Source organism: Pseudophryne corroboree, chromosome 4 (genome assembly GCF_028390025.1).
Source record: "Pseudophryne corroboree isolate aPseCor3 chromosome 4, aPseCor3.hap2, whole genome shotgun sequence".
Lineage (NCBI taxonomy): Eukaryota > Metazoa > Chordata > Amphibia > Anura > Myobatrachidae > Pseudophryne > Pseudophryne corroboree.
In genome coordinates this window covers 31,042,228-31,064,591 of record NC_086447.1, presented here as the reverse complement: position 1 = coordinate 31,064,591, position 22,364 = coordinate 31,042,228, and the positions used below count along the sequence as shown (strand labels likewise).

The window sequence follows — 22,364 nt, the reverse complement described above, 5'->3', positions numbered from 1 at the left end:
TTAGACCAGATGTGTTGTGAATTTGGAGAAGGATCTGTTAATCTAAATTTCGGACACTAAAATAGACTTGCGCTACTTACCACGTTGCTACCTTTCCGCCTGTTGCAATAACACTATCGTGTGATTTGGGTTACGTGGGCGTAACCGGACGCTCCGTTGCGTAATATACGCTGCGTGCGTCGGCCTTTGAGTTGCGTACGTGAGTCTCAGTCCTTTGTTAGAGACACGTGCACGCAAAGCAAATATCCACCGTAACACAATGTACACGTTTTATCAATGTAGATGATCCTCGATCATCTACCGCACTTTACACTTTAATGTATTACTTTTACACTTTTAACTATGAAATAGCGACAAATCTCTCTTAGCACGTTTTATCAATTAAAAAAAAATGGCAAACAGGAGAGTGATATGAAAAGACACGAATGAAAAAGAAATGCAGATATGAGTGCGTGTGTACGCAAGACAGAAAAATAAACAGTTTTAAAAGACACTAGCGTTTTGTTCTTACCTCCGGTCCCGGATTCCTTCAGCACCCTTTACTAAGCGAAGCAGACGCTTATCCAAACAGCACTATGAGGAATATGATCCCGCCCTTTGCTGATGGATAATGTCTGCTGAAATTACCTAGCAGAGATATGTGAAGGACGGGCGAGCCGCCAATTGTAAAAGCAGAATATTTACCTTATATAAAACCCTTTAAGAGGTCTAAGAACAATGTACGCTATTTACGTATGGAGTACCGTAAGGGTACGCACGTTGCGTAACAATCGCTTAGCCGTAGTCGAGACGCTCAAGCGTCACGTTCGCTCACGGCCAAGAGATCACAGGCAGGCACGCTATTGGCTGCCGACTAACGTAATGTTTCGCTATAGCGTAGCGGACGCTCGAGACCACGAGGAGATCACCAGCGGCGCAGACGCTCACAATGTTAAACCTTTATATTAAAACCATAAACAGTGTATTATGCAGTAAAACTTTGTGTAGTGATAGGGTGTAAATGCAACACAGTATAACCTTATTAACTCAAAAGCTGTTCGAGCGTCACCGACGCTCAGAGAATACTTAACACTATAAGAAATACACAGATACCGTGCTTAGGGTCCAACGCCTTATATATATATTATGAATGTTATACTTGCAAAAGAATTAATACAATACAAGTCATACACTACAATATAACATAGACTACCTAACCAGATAACTACACAGGAAAATACAATACAATACAATTACGTTTAAGGGAAAATAAGAGAGAAAGAGGAGAAGAGAGAGAGAGAGAGAAATGGCTCACAATAACAATAAGATCAATATGATTGCGGAGAAAACTTACGCACAAGGGGAAACGCTCGCATGCGCCTCGATATCCAGCTCCCGATTATCAGCAATGAGAACCGTTGAAGAGAGTGAACTGGATATGGTCGGCTTGTCTATTTATGCCCCACACACAATACAATTCAATGGTCCCTACAATCTCATTGTTCATTGGACACAGGAATTCGGCTTCGCATTATAACAAAAGGTCATAGGTTGATTCATACAGGTGGGCTGTGTCTACTTCCAACTGCTCAGGTGGGTGGGAAGCTAGGTTTCCCGCCGCATGGCTAAGTGAGAGCAAATGATAGTAAATGGAAATAAACTTCTTATGTCCATAACTATTCGCACGAGCGATTAATTCGCTCCAAACCAACACCGGAATATTGCTAATTTAATACTCTTCCGATGGGTACTAAACACCACTGTATGACCCGTATTGGACCCTTCGTATCATAAAAAGAGGGATCCCCTTGTCCAGGAACATGCTACATTAACTAAACTTTCAGAATCTATCAAAGGGACCATGATCTACAAAATACATTATATAGTGAAAATATGTAATGTTTGAGTCGCCCGCTACGAACACATAAACTCTACCGTAAATGCGCATCTCATGCGCCTGCGGGTGCACGCGACTGCGAGTATGCGCACGCACGGGAGAGTGTACGCATGCGCAGGGCGGACATGTATGAGGTGCAAATATGGCAGTGTGCATAGTGATATTTTTCTGACTTTGACACACTGTATATCAGTACTATGGTGCATAAAAACCTTAAGTATGGATGAGCCTAAATCTTGAATTGTGAATGTCATGCAATTTGCCAATTTTGTTTGAATATCTTCCACCAATGGTGCTACAGCGCAGGCTATAAATATCTTTCAAACAGTTGTTGTGATTTCCATATTGGCCACTATATGCATTTGAAAAGTGCTCAAGCATTGGTGGCATAGTGGTGAGCATAGCTGCCTTCCAAGCAGTTTACCCAGTTTCAATTCTTGGCCAATGCATCCTTTTCCTTATGTGCTGTTTTTGCACTTATAGTTGTTGCTTAAGATATGCTCAGATGACAAGGTACATAGAAAATTTTAAAATCTTTGAAGAAAGCATGATTCCTTCTTAGCAGATGACTTTTGATTCCACCACTGCCTGATTAAAGATTTGTAAATACATTTTACAAAGTTCACTGAGGTGCCATATGCAAGTAAATCAAAGGTCTTTTCTTTTCTCAGTTTTGATACCACTGTATATCAGTTCAATGGTGCATAAAAACCTTAAGTATGGATGAGGTTAAATCTTGAATTATGAATGTCATGCAATTTGACAATTTTGTTTGAATATCTTCCACCAATGGTGCTACAGTGCAGGCTATAAATATCTTTCAAACAGGTATTGTGGTTTCCATATTAGCCACTGTATGAATTTGAAAAGTACTCAAGCGTTGGTGGTATAGTGATGAGCATAACTGCCTTCCAAGCAGTTGACCCGTGTTCGATTCCCAGCCAATGCATCATTTTCCTTATGTGCTGATTTTGCACTTATAGTTGTTGCTTAAGATATGCTCAGATGACAAGGTCCATAGAAAATGTTAAAATCTTTGTAGAAATCATGATTCCTTCTTAGCAGATGTCTTATGATTCCACCATTGCCTGATTAAAGATTTGTAAATACATTTTACAAAGTTCACTGAGGTGCCATATGCAAGTAAATCGAAGGTCTTTTCTTTTCTCAGTTTTGATACCACTGTATATCAGTTCAATGGTGCATAAAAACCTTATGTATGGATGAGCCTAAATCTTGAATTGTGAATGTCATGCAATTTGCCAATTTTGTTTGAATATCTTCCACCAATGGTGCTACAGCGCAGGCTATAAATATCTTTCAAACAGTTGTTGTGATTTCCATATTGGCCACTATATGCATTAGACAAAAGCTCAAGTATTGGTGGTATAGTGGTGAACATAGCTGCTTTCCAAGCAGTTGACCCGGGTTCAATTCCCGGCCAATGCATCCTTTTCCTTATGTGCTGTTTTCGCACTTATAGTTGTTGCTTAAGATATGCTCAGATGACAAGGTCCATAGAAAATGTTAAAATCTTTGTAGAAATCATGATTCATTCTTAGCAGATGACTTTTGATTCCACCACTGCCTGATTAAAGATTTGTAAATACATTTTACAAAGTTCACTGAGGTGCCATATGCAAGTAAATCAAAGGTCTTTTCTTTTCTCAGTTTTGATACCACTGTATATCAGTTCAATGGTGCATAAAAACCTTAAGTATGGATGAGCCTAAATCTTGAATTGTGAATGTCATGCAATTTGCCAATTTTGTTTGAATATCTTCCACCAATGGTGCTACAGCGCAGGCTATAAATATCTTTCAAACAGTTGTTGTGATTTCCATATTGGCCACTATATGCAGTGGAAAAGCGCTCAAGCATTGGTGGTATAGTGGTGAGCATAGCTGCCTTCCAAGCGGTTGACCTGGGTTTGATTCTCGGCCAATGCATCCTTTTCCTTATGTGCTGTTTTTGCACTTATAGTTGTTGCTTAAGATATGCTCAGATGACAAGGTCCATAGAAAATGTTAAAATCTTTGTAGAAATCATGATTCCTTCTTAGCATATGACTTTTGTTTCCACCACTGCATGATTAAAGATTTGTAAACACATTTTACAAAGTTCACTGAGGTGCCATATGCAAGTACATCAAAGGTCTTTTCTTTTCTCAGTTTTGATACCACTGTATATCAGTTCAATGGTGCATAAAAACCTTAAGTATGGATGAGCCTAAATCTTGAATTGTGAATGTCATGCAATTTGCCAATTTTGTTTGAATATCTACCACCAATGGTGCTACAGCGCAGGCTATAAATATCTTTCAAACAGTTGTTGTGATTTCCATATTGGCCACTATATGCATTCGAAAAAGCTCAAGCATTGGTGGTATAGTGGTGAGCATAGCTGCCTTCCAAACTGTTGACCCGGGTTCGATTCTCAGCCAATGTATCCTTTTTCCTTATGTGCTGTTTTCGCACTTATAGTTGTTGCTTAAGATATGCTCAGATGACAAGGTCCATAGAAAATTTTATAATCTTTGTAGAAATCATGATTCCTTCTTACAGATGACTTTTGATTCCACCACTGCCTGATTAAAGATTTGTAAATACATTTTACACAGTTCACTGAGGTGCCATATGCAAGTAAAATGAAGGTCTTTTCTATTCTCAGTTTTAATACCACTGTATATCAGTTCAATGGTGCATAAAAACCTTAAGTATGGATGAGCCTAAATCTTGAATTGTGAATGTCATGCAATTTGCCAATTTTGTTTGAATATCTTCCACGAATGGTGCTACAGCGCAGGCTATTAATATCTTTCAAACAGTTGTTGTGATTTCCATATTGGCCACTATATGCATGGAAAAAGCACTCAAGCATTGGTGGTATAGTGGTGAGCATAGCTGCCTTCCAAGCAGTTGACCCGGGTTCGATTCCCGGCCAATGCATCCTTTTCCTTATGTGCTGTTTTCGCACTTATAGTTGTTGCTTAAGATATGCTCAGATGACAAGGTCCATAGAAAATGTTAAAATCTTTGTAGAAATCATGATTCCTTCTTAGCAGATGACTTTTGATTCCACCACTGCCTGATTAAAGATTTGTAAATACATTTTACAAAGTTCACTGAGGTGCCATATGCAAGTAAATCAAAGGTCTTTTCTTTTCTCAGTTTTGATACCACTGTATATCAGTTCAATGGTGCATAAAAACCTTAAGTATGGATGAGCCTAAATCTTGAATTGTGAATGTCATGCAATTTGCCAATTTTGTTTGAATATCTTCCACCAATGGTGCTACAGCGCAGGCTATAAATATCTTTCAAACAGTTGTTGTGATTTCCATATTGGCCACTATATGCATTCGAAAAGAGCTCAAGCATTGGTGGTATAGTGATGAGCATAGCTTCCTTCCAAGCTGTTGACCCGGGTTCGATTCCCGGCCAATGCATCTTTTTCCTTATGTGCTGTTTTCGCACTTATAGTTGTTGCTTAAGATATGCTCAGATGACAAGGTCCATAGAAAATGTTAAAATCTTTGTAGAAATCATGATTCCTTCTTAGCAGATGAGTTTTGATTCCACCACTGCCTGATTAAAGATTTGTAAATACATTTTACAAAGTACACTGAGGTGCCATATGCAAGTAAATCGAAGGTCTTTTCTTTTCTCAGTTTTGATACCACTGTATGTAAGTTCATTGGTGAATAAAAACCTTTAGTATGGATGAGCCTAAATCTTGAATTGTGAATGTCATGCAATTTGCCAATTTTGTTTGTATATCTACCACCAATGGTGCTACAGCGCAGGCTATAAATATCTTTCAAACAGTTGTTGTGATTTCCATATTGGCCACTATATGCATTCGAAAAGAGCTCAAGCATTGGTGGTATAGTGGTGCGCATAGCTGCCTTCCAAGCAGATGACCTGGGTTCGATTCCTGGCCAATGCATCCTTTTCCTTATGTGCTGTTTTCGCACTTAAAGTTGTTGCTTAAGATATGCTCAGATGACAAGGTCCATAGAAAATGTTAAAATCTTTGTAGAAATCATGATTCCTTCTTAGCAGATGACTTTTGATTCCACCACTGCCTGATTAAAGATTTGTAAATACATTTTACAAAGTTCACTGAGGTGCCATATGCAAGTAAATCGAAGGTCTTTTCTATTCTCAGTTTTGATACCACTGTATATCAGTTCAATGGTGCATAAAAACCTTAAGTATGGATGAGCCTAAATCTTGAATTGTGAATGTCATGCAATTTGCCAATTTTGTTTGAATATCTTCCACCAATGGTGCTACAGCGCAGGCTATAAATATCTTTCAAACAGTTGTTGTGATTTCCATATTGGCCACTATATGCATTCAAAAAAGCTCAAGCATTGGTGGTATAGTGGTGAGCATAGCTGCCTTCCAAGCTGTTGACCCGAGTTCGTTTCTCGTCCAATGTATCCTTTTTCCTTATGTGCTGTTTTCGCACTTATAGTTGTTGCTTAAGATATGCTCAGATGACAAGGTCCATAGAAAATTTTACAATCTTTGTAGAAATCATGATTCCTTCTTAGCAGATGACTTTTGATTCCACCACTGCCTGATTAAAGATTTGTAAATACATTTTACAAAGTTCACTGAGGTGCCATATGCAAGTAAATCGAAGGTCTTTTCTTTTCTCAGTTTTGATACCACTGTATATCAGTTCAATGGTGCAAAAAAACCTTAAGTATGGATGAGCCTAAATCTTGAATTGTGAATGTCATGCAATTTGCCAATTTTGTTTGAATATCTTCCACCAATGGTGCTACAGCGCAGGCTATAAATATCTTTCAAACAGTTGTTGTGATTTCCATATTGGCCACTATATGCATTCAAAAAAGCTCAAGCATTGGTGGTATAGTGGTGAGCATAGCTGCCTTCCAAGCTGTTGACCCGGGTTCGATTCTCAGCCAATGTATCCTTTTTTCCTTATGTGCTGTTTTCGCACTTATAGTTGTTGCTTAAGATATGCTCAGATGACAAGGTCCATAGAAAATTTTACAATCTTTGTAGAAATCATGATTCCTTCTTACAGATGACTTTTGATTCCACCACTGCCTGATTAAAGATTTGTAAATACATTTTACACAGTTCACTGAGGTGCCATATGCAAGTAAAATGAAGGTCTTTTCTATTCTCAGTTTTAATACCACTGTATATCAGTTCAATGGTGCATAAAAACCTTAAGTATGGATGAGCCTAAATCTTGAATTGTGAATGTCATGCAATTTGCCAATTTTGTTTGAATATCTTCCACGAATGGTGCTACAGCGCAGGCTATTAATATCTTTCAAACAGTTGTTGTGATTTCCATATTGGCCACTATATGCATGGAAAAAGCACTCAAGCATTGGTGGTATAGTGGTGCGCATAGCTGCCTTCCAAGCAGTTGACCCGGGTTCGATTCCCGGCCAATGCATCCTTTTCCTTATGTGCTGTTTTTGCACTTATAGTTGTTGCTTAAGATATGCTCAGATGACAAGGTCCATAGAAAATGTTAAAATCTTTGTAGAAATCATGATTCCTTCTTAGCAGATGACTTTTGATTCCACCACTGCCTGATTAAAGATTTGTAAATACATTTTACAAAGTTCACTGAGGTGCCATATGCAAGTAAATCAAAGTTCTTTTCTTTTCTCAGTTTTGATACCACTGTATATCAGTTCAATGGTGCATAAAAACCTTAAGTATGGATGAGCCTAAATCTTGAATTGTGAATGTCATGCAATTTGCCAATTTTGTTTGAATATCTACCACCAATGGTGCTACAGCGCAGGCTATAAATATCTTTCAAACAGTTGTTGTGATTTCCATATTGGCCACTATATGCATTCGAAAAGAGCTCAAGCATTGGTGGTATAGTGGTGAGCATAGCTGCCTTCCAAGCAGTTGACCCGGGTTCGATTCCCGGCCAATGTATCCTTTTCCTTATGTGCTGTTTTCGCACTTATAGTTGTTGCTTAAGATATGCTCAGATGACAAGGTCCATAGAAAATGTTAAAATCTTTGCAGAAATCATGATTCCTTCTTAGCAGATGACTTTTGATTCCACCACTGCATGATTAAAGATTTGTAAACACATTTTACAAAGTTCACTGAGGTGCCATATGCAAGTACATCAAAGGTCTTTTCTTTTCTCAGTTTTGATACCACTGTATATCAGTTCAATGGTGCATAAAAACCTTAAGTATGGATGAGCCTAAATCTTGAATTGTGAATGTCATGCAATTTGCCAATTTAGTTTGAATATCTACCACCAATGGTGCTACAGCGCAGGCTATAAAAATCTTTCAAACAGTTGTTGTGATTTCCATATTGGCCACTATATGCATTTGAAAAGTGCCCAAGCATTGGTGGTATAGTGGTGAGCATAGCTGCCTTCCAAGCAATTGACCCGGGGTCGATTCCCGGCCAATGCATCCTTTTCCTTATGTGCTGTTTTCGCACTTATAGTTCTTGCTTAAGATATGCTCAGATGACAAGGTCCATAGAAAATGTTAAAATCTTTGTAGAAATCATGATTCCTTCTTAGCAGATGACTTTTGATTCCACCACTGCCTGATTAAAGATTTGTAAATACATTTTACAAAGTTCACTGAGGTGCCATATGCAAGTAAATCGAAGGTCTTTTCTTTTCTCAGTTTTGATACCACTGTATGTAAGTTCATTGGTGCATAATAACCTTGAGTATGGATGAGCCTAAATCTTGAATTGTGAATGTCATGCAATTTGCCAATTTAGTTTGAATATCTTCCACCAATGGTGCTACAGCGCAGGCTATAAATATCTTTCAAACAGTTGTTGTGATTTCCATATTGGCCACTATATGCATTCAAAAAGAGCTCAAGCATTGGTGGTATAGTGGTGAGCATAGCTGCCTTCCAAGCAGTTGACCCGGGTTCGATTCCCGGCCAATGCATCCTTTTCCTTATGTGCTGTTTTCGCACTTATAGTTGTTGCTTAAGATATGCTCAGATGACAAGGTCCATAGAAAATGTTAAAATCTTTGTAGAAATCATGATTCCTTCTTAGCAGATGAGTTTTGATTCCACCACTGCATGATTAAAGATTTGTAAACACATTTTACAAAGTTCACTGAGGTGCCATATGCAAGTACATCAAAGGTATTTTCTTTTCTCAGTTTTGATACCACTGTATATCAGTTCAATGGTGCATAAAAACCTTAAGTATGGATGAGCCTAAATCTTGAATTGTGAATGTCATGCAATTTGCCATTTTTGTTTGAATATCTACCACCAATGGTGCTACAGCGCAGGCTATAAATATCTTTCAAACAGTTGTTGTGATTTCCATATTGGCCACTATATGCATGGAAAAAGCACTCAAGCATTGGTGGTATAGTGGTGAGCATAGCTGCCTTCCAAGCAGTTGACCCGGGTTCGATTCCCGGCCAATGCATCCATTTCCTTATGTGCTGTTTTCGCACTTATAGTTGTTGCTTAAGATATGCTCAGATGACAAGGTCCATAGAAAATTTTATAATCTTTGTAGAAATCATGATTCCTTCTTACAGATGACTTTTGATTCCACCACTGCCTGATTAAAGATTTGTAAATACATTTTACACAGTTCACTGAGGTGCCATATGCAAGTAAAATGAAGGTCTTTTCTATTCTCAGTTTTAATACCACTGTATATCAGTTCAATGGTGCATAAAAACCTTAAGTATGGATGAGCCTAAATCTTGAATTGTGAATGTCATGCAATTTGCCAATTTTGTTTGAATATCTTCCACGAATGGTGCTACAGCGCAGGCTATTAATATCTTTCAAACAGTTGTTGTGATTTCCATATTGGCCACTATATGCATGGAAAAAGCACTCAAGCATTGGTGGTATAGTGGTGAGCATAGCTGCCTTCCAAGCAGTTGACCCGGGTTCGATTCCCGGCCAATGCATCCTTTTCCTTATGTGCTGTTTTCGCACTTATAGTTGTTGCTTAAGATATGCTCAGATGACAAGGTCCATAGAAAATGTTAAAATCTTTGTAGAAATCATGATTCCTTCTTAGCAGATGACTTTTGATTCCACCACTGCCTGATTAAAGATTTGTAAATACATTTTACAAAGTTCACTGAGGTGCCATATGCAAGTAAATCAAAGGTCTTTTCTTTTCTCAGTTTTGATACCACTGTATATCAGTTCAATGGTGCATAAAAACCTTAAGTATGGATGAGCCTAAATCTTGAATTGTGAATGTCATGCAATTTGCCAATTTTGTTTGAATATCTTCCACCAATGGTGCTACAGCGCAGGCTATAAATATCTTTCAAACAGTTGTTGTGATTTCCATATTGGCCACTATATGCATTCAAAAAAGCTCAAGCATTGGTGGTATAGTGGTGAGCATAGCTGCCTTCCAAGCTGTTGACCCGGGTTCGATTCTCAGCCAATGTATCCTTTTTTCCTTATGTGCTGTTTTCGCACTTATAGTTGTTGCTTAAGATATGCTCAGATGACAAGGTCCATAGAAAATTTTACAATCTTTGTAGAAATCATGATTCCTTCTTACAGATGACTTTTGATTCCACCACTGCCTGATTAAAGATTTGTAAATACATTTTACACAGTTCACTGAGGTGCCATATGCAAGTAAAATGAAGGTCTTTTCTATTCTCAGTTTTAATACCACTGTATATCAGTTCAATGGTGCATAAAAACCTTAAGTATGGATGAGCCTAAATCTTGAATTGTGAATGTCATGCAATTTGCCAATTTTGTTTGAATATCTTCCACGAATGGTGCTACAGCGCAGGCTATTAATATCTTTCAAACAGATGTTGTGATTTCCATATTGGCCACTATATGCATGGAAAAAGCACTCAAGCATTGGTGGTATAGTGGTGCGCATAGCTGCCTTCCAAGCAGTTGACCCGGGTTCGATTCCCGGCCAATGCATCCTTTTCCTTATGTGCTGTTTTTGCACTTATAGTTGTTGCTTAAGATATGCTCAGATGACAAGGTCCATAGAAAATGTTAAAATCTTTGTAGAAATCATGATTCCTTCTTAGCAGATGACTTTTGATTCCACCACTGCATGATTAAAGATTTGTAAACACATTTTACAAAGTTCACTGAGGTGCCATATGCAAGTACATCAAAGGTCTTTTCTTTTCTCAGTTTTGATACCACTGTATATCAGTTCAATGGTGCATAAAAACCTTAAGTATGGATGAGCCTAAATCTTGAATTGTGAATGTCATGCAATTTGCCAATTTAGTTTGAATATCTACCACCAATGGTGCTACAGCGCAGGCTATAAAAATCTTTCAAACAGTTGTTGTGATTTCCATATTGGCCACTATATGCATTTGAAAAGTGCCCAAGCATTGGTGGTATAGTGGTGAGCATAGCTGCCTTCCAAGCAATTGACCCGGGGTCGATTCCCGGCCAATGCATCCTTTTCCTTATGTGCTGTTTTCGCACTTATAGTTCTTGCTTAAGATATGCTCAGATGACAAGGTCCATAGAAAATGTTAAAATCTTTGTAGAAATCATGATTCCTTCTTAGCAGATGACTTTTGATTCCACCACTGCCTGATTAAAGATTTGTAAATACATTTTACAAAGTTCACTGAGGTGCCATATGCAAGTAAATCGAAGGTCTTTTCTTTTCTCAGTTTTGATACCACTGTATGTAAGTTCATTGGTGCATAATAACCTTGAGTATGGATGAGCCTAAATCTTGAATTGTGAATGTCATGCAATTTGCCAATTTAGTTTGAATATCTTCCACCAATGGTGCTACAGCGCAGGCTATAAATATCTTTCAAACAGTTGTTGTGATTTCCATATTGGCCACTATATGCATTCAAAAAGAGCTCAAGCATTGGTGGTATAGTGGTGAGCATAGCTGCCTTCCAAGCAGTTGACCCGGGTTCGATTCCCGGCCAATGCATCCTTTTCCTTATGTGCTGTTTTCGCACTTATAGTTGTTGCTTAAGATATGCTCAGATGACAAGGTCCATAGAAAATGTTAAAATCTTTGTAGAAATCATGATTCCTTCTTAGCAGATGAGTTTTGATTCCACCACTGCATGATTAAAGATTTGTAAACACATTTTACAAAGTTCACTGAGGTGCCATATGCAAGTACATCAAAGGTATTTTCTTTTCTCAGTTTTGATACCACTGTATATCAGTTCAATGGTGCATAAAAACCTTAAGTATGGATGAGCCTAAATCTTGAATTGTGAATGTCATGCAATTTGCCATTTTTGTTTGAATATCTACCACCAATGGTGCTACAGCGCAGGCTATAAATATCTTTCAAACAGTTGTTGTGATTTCCATATTGGCCACTATATGCATGGAAAAAGCACTCAAGCATTGGTGGTATAGTGGTGAGCATAGCTGCCTTCCAAGCAGTTGACCCGGGTTCGATTCCCGGCCAATGCATCCATTTCCTTATGTGCTGTTTTCGCACTTATAGTTGTTGCTTAAGATATGCTCAGATGACAAGGTCCATAGAAAATTTTATAATCTTTGTAGAAATCATGATTCCTTCTTACAGATGACTTTTGATTCCACCACTGCCTGATTAAAGATTTGTAAATACATTTTACACAGTTCACTGAGGTGCCATATGCAAGTAAAATGAAGGTCTTTTCTATTCTCAGTTTTAATACCACTGTATATCAGTTCAATGGTGCATAAAAACCTTAAGTATGGATGAGCCTAAATCTTGAATTGTGAATGTCATGCAATTTGCCAATTTTGTTTGAATATCTTCCACGAATGGTGCTACAGCGCAGGCTATTAATATCTTTCAAACAGTTGTTGTGATTTCCATATTGGCCACTATATGCATTCGAAAAGAGCTCAAGCATTGGTGGTATAGTGATGAGCATAGCTGCCTTCCAAGCTGTTGACCCGGGTTCGATTCCCGGCCAATGCATCTTTTTCCTTATGTGCTGTTTTCGCACTTATAGTTGTTGCTTAAGATATGCTCAGATGACAAGGTCCATAGAAAATGTTAAAATCTTTGTAGAAATCATGATTCCTTCTTAGCAGATGAGTTTTGATTCCACCACTGCCTGATTAAAGATTTGTAAATACATTTTACAAAGTACACTGAGGTGCCATATGCAAGTAAATCGAAGGTCTTTTCTTTTCTCAGTTTTGATACCACTGTATGTAAGTTCATTGGTGAATAAAAACCTTTAGTATGGATGAGCCTAAATCTTGAATTGTGAATGTCATGCAATTTGCCAATTTTGTTTGTATATCTACCACCAATGGTGCTACAGCGCAGGCTATAAATATCTTTCAAACAGTTGTTGTGATTTCCATATTGGCCACTATATGCATTCGAAAAGAGCTCAAGCATTGGTGGTATAGTGGTGCGCATAGCTGCCTTCCAAGCAGATGACCTGGGTTCGATTCCTGGCCAATGCATCCTTTTCCTTATGTGCTGTTTTCGCACTTAAAGTTGTTGCTTAAGATATGCTCAGATGACAAGGTCCATAGAAAATGTTAAAATCTTTGTAGAAATCATGATTCCTTCTTAGCAGATGACTTTTGATTCCACCACTGCCTGATTAAAGATTTGTAAATACATTTTACAAAGTTCACTGAGGTGCCATATGCAAGTAAATCGAAGGTCTTTTCTATTCTCAGTTTTGATACCACTGTATATCAGTTCAATGGTGCATAAAAACCTTAAGTATGGATGAGCCTAAATCTTGAATTGTGAATGTCATGCAATTTGCCAATTTTGTTTGAATATCTTCCACCAATGGTGCTACAGCGCAGGCTATAAATATCTTTCAAACAGTTGTTGTGATTTCCATATTGGCCACTATATGCATTCAAAAAAGCTCAAGCATTGGTGGTATAGTGGTGAGCATAGCTGCCTTCCAAGCTGTTGACCCGAGTTCGTTTCTCGTCCAATGTATCCTTTTTCCTTATGTGCTGTTTTCGCACTTATAGTTGTTGCTTAAGATATGCTCAGATGACAAGGTCCATAGAAAATTTTACAATCTTTGTAGAAATCATGATTCCTTCTTAGCAGATGACTTTTGATTCCACCACTGCCTGATTAAAGATTTGTAAATACATTTTACAAAGTTCACTGAGGTGCCATATGCAAGTAAATCGAAGGTCTTTTCTTTTCTCAGTTTTGATACCACTGTATATCAGTTCAATGGTGCAAAAAAACCTTAAGTATGGATGAGCCTAAATCTTGAATTGTGAATGTCATGCAATTTGCCAATTTTGTTTGAATATCTTCCACCAATGGTGCTACAGCGCAGGCTATAAATATCTTTCAAACAGTTGTTGTGATTTCCATATTGGCCACTATATGCATTCAAAAAAGCTCAAGCATTGGTGGTATAGTGGTGAGCATAGCTGCCTTCCAAGCTGTTGACCCGGGTTCGATTCTCAGCCAATGTATCCTTTTTTCCTTATGTGCTGTTTTCGCACTTATAGTTGTTGCTTAAGATATGCTCAGATGACAAGGTCCATAGAAAATTTTACAATCTTTGTAGAAATCATGATTCCTTCTTACAGATGACTTTTGATTCCACCACTGCCTGATTAAAGATTTGTAAATACATTTTACACAGTTCACTGAGGTGCCATATGCAAGTAAAATGAAGGTCTTTTCTATTCTCAGTTTTAATACCACTGTATATCAGTTCAATGGTGCATAAAAACCTTAAGTATGGATGAGCCTAAATCTTGAATTGTGAATGTCATGCAATTTGCCAATTTTGTTTGAATATCTTCCACGAATGGTGCTACAGCGCAGGCTATTAATATCTTTCAAACAGTTGTTGTGATTTCCATATTGGCCACTATATGCATGGAAAAAGCACTCAAGCATTGGTGGTATAGTGGTGCGCATAGCTGCCTTCCAAGCAGTTGACCCGGGTTCGATTCCCGGCCAATGCATCCTTTTCCTTATGTGCTGTTTTTGCACTTATAGTTGTTGCTTAAGATATGCTCAGATGACAAGGTCCATAGAAAATGTTAAAATCTTTGTAGAAATCATGATTCCTTCTTAGCAGATGACTTTTGATTCCACCACTGCCTGATTAAAGATTTGTAAATACATTTTACAAAGTTCACTGAGGTGCCATATGCAAGTAAATCAAAGTTCTTTTCTTTTCTCAGTTTTGATACCACTGTATATCAGTTCAATGGTGCATAAAAACCTTAAGTATGGATGAGCCTAAATCTTGAATTGTGAATGTCATGCAATTTGCCAATTTTGTTTGAATATCTACCACCAATGGTGCTACAGCGCAGGCTATAAATATCTTTCAAACAGTTGTTGTGATTTCCATATTGGCCACTATATGCATTCGAAAAGAGCTCAAGCATTGGTGGTATAGTGGTGAGCATAGCTGCCTTCCAAGCAGTTGACCCGGGTTCGATTCCCGGCCAATGTATCCTTTTCCTTATGTGCTGTTTTCGCACTTATAGTTGTTGCTTAAGATATGCTCAGATGACAAGGTCCATAGAAAATGTTAAAATCTTTGTAGAAATCATGATTCCTTCTTAGCAGATGACTTTTGATTCCACCACTGCATGATTAAAGATTTGTAAACACATTTTACAAAGTTCACTGAGGTGCCATATGCAAGTACATCAAAGGTCTTTTCTTTTCTCAGTTTTGATACCACTGTATATCAGTTCAATGGTGCATAAAAACCTTAAGTATGGATGAGCCTAAATCTTGAATTGTGAATGTCATGCAATTTGCCAATTTAGTTTGAATATCTACCACCAATGGTGCTACAGCGCAGGCTATAAAAATCTTTCAAACAGTTGTTGTGATTTCCATATTGGCCACTATATGCATTTGAAAAGTGCCCAAGCATTGGTGGTATAGTGGTGAGCATAGCTGCCTTCCAAGCAATTGACCCGGGGTCGATTCCCGGCCAATGCATCCTTTTCCTTATGTGCTGTTTTCGCACTTATAGTTCTTGCTTAAGATATGCTCAGATGACAAGGTCCATAGAAAATGTTAAAATCTTTGTAGAAATCATGATTCCTTCTTAGCAGATGACTTTTGATTCCACCACTGCCTGATTAAAGATTTGTAAATACATTTTACAAAGTTCACTGAGGTGCCATATGCAAGTAAATCGAAGGTCTTTTCTTTTCTCAGTTTTGATACCACTGTATGTAAGTTCATTGGTGCATAATAACCTTGAGTATGGATGAGCCTAAATCTTGAATTGTGAATGTCATGCAATTTGCCAATTTAGTTTGAATATCTTCCACCAATGGTGCTACAGCGCAGGCTATAAATATCTTTCAAACAGTTGTTGTGATTTCCATATTGGCCACTATATGCATTCAAAAAGAGCTCAAGCATTGGTGGTATAGTGGTGAGCATAGCTGCCTTCCAAGCAGTTGACCCGGGTTCGATTCCCGGCCAATGCATCCTTTTCCTTATGTGCTGTTTTCGCACTTATAGTTGTTGCTTAAGATATGCTCAGATGACAAGGTCCATAGAAAATGTTAAAATCTTTGTAGAAATCATGATTCCTTCTTAGCAGATGAGTTTTGATTCCACCACTGCATGATTAAAGATTTGTAAACACATTTTACAAAGTTCACTGAGGTGCCATATGCAAGTACATCAAAGGTATTTTCTTTTCTCAGTTTTGATACCACTGTATATCAGTTCAATGGTGCATAAAAACCTTAAGTATGGATGAGCCTAAATCTTGAATTGTGAATGTCATGCAATTTGCCATTTTTGTTTGAATATCTACCACCAATGGTGCTACAGCGCAGGCTATAAATATCTTTCAAACAGTTGTTGTGATTTCCATATTGGCCACTATATGCATGGAAAAAGCACTCAAGCATTGGTGGTATAGTGGTGAGCATAGCTGCCTTCCAAGCAGTTGACCCGGGTTCGATTCCCGGCCAATGCATCCATTTCCTTATGTGCTGTTTTCGCACTTATAGTTGTTGCTTAAGATATGCTCAGATGACAAGGTCCATAGAAAATGTTAAAATCTTTGTAGAAATCATGATTCCTTCTTAGCAGATGACTTTTGATTCCACCACTGCCTGATTAAAGATTTGTAAATACATTTTACAAAGTTCACTGAGGTGCCATATGCAAGTACATCAAATGTCTTTTCTTTTCTCAGTTTTGATACCACTGTATATCAGTTCAATGGTGCATAAAAACCTTAAGTATGGATGAGCCTAAATCTTGAATTGTGAATGTCATGCAATTTGCCAATTTAGTTTGAATATCTACCACCAATGGTGCTACAGCGCAGGCTATAAAAATCTTTCAAACAGTTGTTGTGATTTCCATATTGGCCACTATATGCATTTGAAAAGTGCCCAAGCATTGGTGGTATAGTGGTGAGCATAGCTGCCTTCCAAGCAATTGACCCGGGGTCGATTCCCGGCCAATGCATCCTTTTCCTTATGTGCTGTTTTCGCACTTATAGTTCTTGCTTAAGATATGCTCAGATGACAAGGTCCATAGAAAATGTTAAAATCTTTGTAGAAATCATGATTCCTTCTTAGCAGATGACTTTTGATTCCACCACTGCCTGATTAAAGATTTGTAAATACATTTTACAAAGTTCACTGAGGTGCCATATGCAAGTAAATCGAAGGTCTTTTCTTTTCTCAGTTTTGATACCACTGTATGTAAGTTCATTGGTGCATAATAACCTTGAGTATGGATGAGCCTAAATCTTGAATTGTGAATGTCATGCAATTTGCCAATTTAGTTTGAATATCTTCCACCAATGGTGCTACAGCGCAGGCTATAAATATCTTTCAAACAGTTGTTGTGATTTCCATATTGGCCACTATATGCATTCAAAAAGAGCTCAAGCATTGGTGGTATAGTGGTGAGCATAGCTGCCTTCCAAGCAGTTGACCCGGGTTCGATTCCCGGCCAATGCATCCTTTTCCTTATGTGCTGTTTTCGCACTTATAGTTGTTGCTTAAGATATGCTCAGATGACAAGGTCCATAGAAAATGTTAAAATCTTTGTAGAAATCATGATTCCTTCTTAGCAGATGAGTTTTGATTCCACCACTGCATGATTAAAGATTTGTAAACACATTTTACAAAGTTCACTGAGGTGCCATATGCAAGTACATCAAAGGTATTTTCTTTTCTCAGTTTTGATACCACTGTATATCAGTTCAATGGTGCATAAAAACCTTAAGTATGGATGAGCCTAAATCTTGAATTGTGAATGTCATGCAATTTGCCATTTTTGTTTGAATATCTACCACCAATGGTGCTACAGCGCAGGCTATAAATATCTTTCAAACAGTTGTTGTGATTTCCATATTGGCCACTATATGCATGGAAAAAGCACTCAAGCATTGGTGGTATAGTGGTGAGCATAGCTGCCTTCCAAGCAGTTGACCCGGGTTCGATTCCCGGCCAATGCATCCATTTCCTTATGTGCTGTTTTCGCACTTATAGTTGTTGCTTAAGATATGCTCAGATGACAAGGTCCATAGAAAATGTTAAAATCTTTGTAGAAATCATGATTCCTTCTTAGCAGATGACTTTTGATTCCACCACTGCCTGATTAAAGATTTGTAAATACATTTTACAAAGTTCACTGAGGTGCCATATGCAAGTACATCAAATGTCTTTTCTTTTCTCAGTTTTGATACCACTGTATATCAGTTCAATGGTGCATAAAAACCTTAAGTATGGATGAGCCTAAATCTTGAATTGTGAATGTCATGCAATTTGCCAATTTTGTTTGAATATCTACCACCAATGGTGCTACAGCGCAGGCTATAAATATCTTTCAAACAGTTGTTGTGATTTCCATATTGGCCACTATATGCATGGAAAAAGCACTCAAGCATTGGTGGTATAGTGGTGAGCATAGCTGCCTTCCAAGCAGTTGACCCGGGTTCGATTCCCGGCCAATGCATCCTTTTCCTTATGTGCTGTTTTCGCACTTATAGTTGTTGCTTAAGATATGCTCAGATGACAAGGTCCATAGAAAATTTTACAATCTTTGTAGAAATCATGATTCCTTCTTACAGATGACTTTTGATTCCACCACTGCCTGATTAAAGATTTGTAAATACATTTTACACAGTTCACTGAGGTGCCATATGCAAGTAAAATGAAGGTCTTTTCTATTCTCAGTTTTAATACCACTGTATATCAGTTCAATGGTGCATAAAAACCTTAAGTATGGATGAGCCTAAATCTTGAATTGTGAATGTCATGCAATTTGCCAATTTTGTTTGAATATCTTCCACGAATGGTGCTACAGCGCAGGCTATTAATATCTTTCAAACAGTTGTCGTGATTTCCATATTGGCCACTATATGCATGGAAAAAGCACTCAAGCATTGGTGGTAAAGTGGTGAGCATAGCTGCCTTCCAAGCAGTTGACCTGGGTTCGATTCCCGGCCAATGCATCCTTTTCCTTATGTGCTGTTTTCGCACTTATAGTTGTTGCTTAAGATATGCTCAGATGACAAGGTCCATAGAAAATGTTAAAATCTTTGTAGAAATCATGATTCCTTCTTAGCAGATGACTTTTGATTCCACCACTGCCTGATTAAAGATTTGTAAATACATTTTACAAAGTTCACTGAGGTGCCATATGCAAGTAAATCAAAGTTCTTTTCTTTTCTCAGTTTTGATACCACTGTATATCAGTTCAATGGTGCATAAAAACCTTAAGTATGGATGAGCCTAAATCTTGAATTGTGAATGTCATGCAATTTGCCAATTTTGTTTGAATATCTACCACCAATGGTGCTACAGCGCAGGCTATAAATATCTTTCAAACAGTTGTTGTGATTTCCATATTGGCCACTATATGCATTCGAAAAGAGCTCAAGCATTGGTGGTATAGTGGTGAGCATAGCTGCCTTCCAAGCAGTTGACCCGGGTTCGATTCCCGGCCAATGTATCCTTTTCCTTATGTGCTGTTTTCGCACTTATAGTTGTTGCTTAAGATATGCTCAGATGACAAGGTCCATAGAAAATGTTAAAATCTTTGTAGAAATCATGATTCCTTCTTAGCAGATGACTTTTGATTCCACCACTGCATGATTAAAGATTTGTAAACACATTTTACAAAGTTCACTGAGGTGCCATATGCAAGTACATCAAAGGTCTTTTCTTTTCTCAGTTTTGATACCACTGTATATCAGTTCAATGGTGCATAAAAACCTTAAGTATGGATGAGCCTAAATCTTGAATTGTGAATGTCATGCAATTTGCCAATTTAGTTTGAATATCTACCACCAATGGTGCTACAGCGCAGGCTATAAAAATCTTTCAAACAGTTGTTGTGATTTCCATATTGGCCACTATATGCATTTGAAAAGTGCCCAAGCATTGGTGGTATAGTGGTGAGCATAGCTGCCTTCCAAGCAATTGACCCGGGGTCGATTCCCGGCCAATGCATCCTTTTCCTTATGTGCTGTTTTCGCACTTATAGTTCTTGCTTAAGATATGCTCAGATGACAAGGTCCATAGAAAATGTTAAAATCTTTGTAGAAATCATGATTCCTTCTTAGCAGATGACTTTTGATTCCACCACTGCCTGATTAAAGATTTGTAAATACATTTTACAAAGTTCACTGAGGTGCCATATGCAAGTAAATCGAAGGTCTTTTCTTTTCTCAGTTTTGATACCACTGTATGTAAGTTCATTGGTGCATAATAACCTTGAGTATGGATGAGCCTAAATCTTGAATTGTGAATGTCATGCAATTTGCCAATTTAGTTTGAATATCTTCCACCAATGGTGCTACAGCGCAGGCTATAAATATCTTTCAAACAGTTGTTGTGATTTCCATATTGGCCACTATATGCATTCAAAAAGAGCTAAAGCATTGGTGGTATAGTGGTGAGCATAGCTGCCTTCCAAGCAGTTGACCCGGGTTCGATTCCCGGCCAATGCATCCTTTTCCTTATGTGCTGTTTTCGCACTTATAGTTGTTGCTTAAGATATGCTCAGATGACAAGGTCCATAGAAAATGTTAAAATCTTTGTAGAAATCATGATTCCTTCTTAGCAGATGAGTTTTGATTCCACCACTGCATGATTAAAGATTTGTAAACACATTTTACAAAGTTCACTGAGGTGCCATATGCAAGTACATCAAAGGTCTTTTCTTTTCTCAGTTTTGATACCACTGTATATCAGTTCAATGGTGCATAAAAACCTTAAGTATGGATGAGCCTAAATCTTGAATTGTGAATGTCATGCAATTTGCCATTTTTGTTTGAATATCTACCACCAATGGTGCTACAGCGCAGGCTATAAATATCTTTCAAACAGTTGTTGTGATTTCCATATTGGCCACTATATGCATGGAAAAGCACTCAAGCATTGGTGGTATAGTGGTGAGCATAGCTGCCTTCCAAGCAGTTGACCCGGGTTTGATTCCCGGCCAATGCATCCTTTTCCTTATGTGCTGTTTTCGCACTTATAGTTGTTGCTTAAGATATGCTCAGATGACAAGGTCCATAGAAAATGTTAAAATCTTTGTAGAAATCATGATTCCTTCTTAGCAGATGACTTTTGATTCCACCACTGCCTGATTAAAGATTTGTAAATACATTTTACAAAGTTCACTGAGGTGCCATATGCAAGTACATCAAATGTCTTTTCTTTTCTCAGTTTTGATACCACTGTATATCAGTTCAATGGTGCATAAAAACCTTAAGTATGGATGAGCCTAAATCTTGAATTGTGAATGTCATGCAATTTGCCAATTTTGTTTGAATATCTACCACCAATGGTGCTACAGCGCAGGCTATAAATATCTTTCAAACAGTTGTTGTGATTTCCATATTGGCCACTATATGCATAGAAAAAGCACTCAAGCATTGGTGGTATAGTGGTGAGCATAGCTGCCTTCCAAGCAGTTGACCCGGGTTCGATTCCCGGCCAATGCATCCTTTTCCTTATGTGCTGTTTTCGCACTTATAGTTGTTGCTTAAGATATGCTCAGATGACAAGGTCCATAGAAAATGTTAAAATCTTTGTAGAAATCATGATTCCTTCTTAGCAGATGACTTTTGATTCCACCACTGCCTGATTAAAGATTTGTAAATACATTTTACAAAGTTCACTGAGGTGCCATATGCAAGTAAATCAAAGGTCTTTTCTTTTCTCAGTTTTGATACCACTGTATATCAGTTCAATGGTGCATAAAAACCTTAAGTATGGATGAGCCTAAATCTTGAATTGTGAATGTCATGCAATTTGCCAATTTTGTTTGAATATCTACCACCAATGGTGCTACAGCGCAGGCTATAAATATCTTTCAAACAGTTGTTGTGATTTCCATATTGGCCACTATATGCATTCAAAAAGAGCTCAAGCATTGGTGGTATAGTGGTGAGCATAGCTGCCTTCCAAGTAGTTGACCCGGGTTCAATTCCTGGCCAATGTATCCTTTTCCTTATGTGCTGTTTTCGCACTTATAGTTGTTGCTTA

The 22,364-nt window shown here is 37.9% G+C and overlaps 22 non-coding genes across 22 annotated transcripts; all 22 read left to right on the top strand.

Moving 5' to 3' along the window:
* Positions 1 to 3,253: 3,253 nt before the first annotated feature.
* TRNAG-UCC (transfer RNA glycine (anticodon UCC)) lies at positions 3,254 to 3,325 on the top strand. Its single transcript has one exon. It is a non-coding gene; the product is annotated as a tRNA-Gly (tRNA).
* Positions 3,326 to 4,752: 1,427 nt separating this feature from the next.
* Positions 4,753 to 4,824, top strand: TRNAG-UCC (transfer RNA glycine (anticodon UCC)). The gene has a single exon. It is a non-coding gene; the product is annotated as a tRNA-Gly (tRNA).
* Positions 4,825 to 7,252: 2,428 nt separating this feature from the next.
* On the top strand, positions 7,253 to 7,324 carry TRNAG-UCC (transfer RNA glycine (anticodon UCC)). The gene has a single exon. It is a non-coding gene; the product is annotated as a tRNA-Gly (tRNA).
* A 428-nt stretch (positions 7,325 to 7,752) lies between these two features.
* TRNAG-UCC (transfer RNA glycine (anticodon UCC)) lies at positions 7,753 to 7,824 on the top strand. The gene has a single exon. It is a non-coding gene; the product is annotated as a tRNA-Gly (tRNA).
* Positions 7,825 to 8,752: 928 nt separating this feature from the next.
* Positions 8,753 to 8,824, top strand: TRNAG-UCC (transfer RNA glycine (anticodon UCC)). Its single transcript has one exon. It is a non-coding gene; the product is annotated as a tRNA-Gly (tRNA).
* A 428-nt stretch (positions 8,825 to 9,252) lies between these two features.
* TRNAG-UCC (transfer RNA glycine (anticodon UCC)) lies at positions 9,253 to 9,324 on the top strand. The gene has a single exon. It is a non-coding gene; the product is annotated as a tRNA-Gly (tRNA).
* A 427-nt stretch (positions 9,325 to 9,751) lies between these two features.
* Positions 9,752 to 9,823, top strand: TRNAG-UCC (transfer RNA glycine (anticodon UCC)). Its single transcript has one exon. It is a non-coding gene; the product is annotated as a tRNA-Gly (tRNA).
* Positions 9,824 to 10,751: 928 nt separating this feature from the next.
* Positions 10,752 to 10,823, top strand: TRNAG-UCC (transfer RNA glycine (anticodon UCC)). The gene has a single exon. It is a non-coding gene; the product is annotated as a tRNA-Gly (tRNA).
* Positions 10,824 to 11,751: 928 nt separating this feature from the next.
* Positions 11,752 to 11,823, top strand: TRNAG-UCC (transfer RNA glycine (anticodon UCC)). The gene has a single exon. It is a non-coding gene; the product is annotated as a tRNA-Gly (tRNA).
* A 428-nt stretch (positions 11,824 to 12,251) lies between these two features.
* TRNAG-UCC (transfer RNA glycine (anticodon UCC)) lies at positions 12,252 to 12,323 on the top strand. Its single transcript has one exon. It is a non-coding gene; the product is annotated as a tRNA-Gly (tRNA).
* A 2,427-nt stretch (positions 12,324 to 14,750) lies between these two features.
* On the top strand, positions 14,751 to 14,822 carry TRNAG-UCC (transfer RNA glycine (anticodon UCC)). The gene has a single exon. It is a non-coding gene; the product is annotated as a tRNA-Gly (tRNA).
* Positions 14,823 to 15,250: 428 nt separating this feature from the next.
* Positions 15,251 to 15,322, top strand: TRNAG-UCC (transfer RNA glycine (anticodon UCC)). The gene has a single exon. It is a non-coding gene; the product is annotated as a tRNA-Gly (tRNA).
* A 928-nt stretch (positions 15,323 to 16,250) lies between these two features.
* Positions 16,251 to 16,322, top strand: TRNAG-UCC (transfer RNA glycine (anticodon UCC)). Its single transcript has one exon. It is a non-coding gene; the product is annotated as a tRNA-Gly (tRNA).
* A 428-nt stretch (positions 16,323 to 16,750) lies between these two features.
* Positions 16,751 to 16,822, top strand: TRNAG-UCC (transfer RNA glycine (anticodon UCC)). The gene has a single exon. It is a non-coding gene; the product is annotated as a tRNA-Gly (tRNA).
* A 928-nt stretch (positions 16,823 to 17,750) lies between these two features.
* TRNAG-UCC (transfer RNA glycine (anticodon UCC)) lies at positions 17,751 to 17,822 on the top strand. Its single transcript has one exon. It is a non-coding gene; the product is annotated as a tRNA-Gly (tRNA).
* Positions 17,823 to 18,250: 428 nt separating this feature from the next.
* On the top strand, positions 18,251 to 18,322 carry TRNAG-UCC (transfer RNA glycine (anticodon UCC)). The gene has a single exon. It is a non-coding gene; the product is annotated as a tRNA-Gly (tRNA).
* Positions 18,323 to 18,750: 428 nt separating this feature from the next.
* Positions 18,751 to 18,822, top strand: TRNAG-UCC (transfer RNA glycine (anticodon UCC)). The gene has a single exon. It is a non-coding gene; the product is annotated as a tRNA-Gly (tRNA).
* A 427-nt stretch (positions 18,823 to 19,249) lies between these two features.
* Positions 19,250 to 19,321, top strand: TRNAG-UCC (transfer RNA glycine (anticodon UCC)). The gene has a single exon. It is a non-coding gene; the product is annotated as a tRNA-Gly (tRNA).
* Positions 19,322 to 19,749: 428 nt separating this feature from the next.
* On the top strand, positions 19,750 to 19,821 carry TRNAG-UCC (transfer RNA glycine (anticodon UCC)). The gene has a single exon. It is a non-coding gene; the product is annotated as a tRNA-Gly (tRNA).
* Positions 19,822 to 20,749: 928 nt separating this feature from the next.
* On the top strand, positions 20,750 to 20,821 carry TRNAG-UCC (transfer RNA glycine (anticodon UCC)). The gene has a single exon. It is a non-coding gene; the product is annotated as a tRNA-Gly (tRNA).
* A 427-nt stretch (positions 20,822 to 21,248) lies between these two features.
* TRNAG-UCC (transfer RNA glycine (anticodon UCC)) lies at positions 21,249 to 21,320 on the top strand. Its single transcript has one exon. It is a non-coding gene; the product is annotated as a tRNA-Gly (tRNA).
* Positions 21,321 to 21,748: 428 nt separating this feature from the next.
* On the top strand, positions 21,749 to 21,820 carry TRNAG-UCC (transfer RNA glycine (anticodon UCC)). Its single transcript has one exon. It is a non-coding gene; the product is annotated as a tRNA-Gly (tRNA).
* Positions 21,821 to 22,364: the final 544 nt, after the last annotated feature.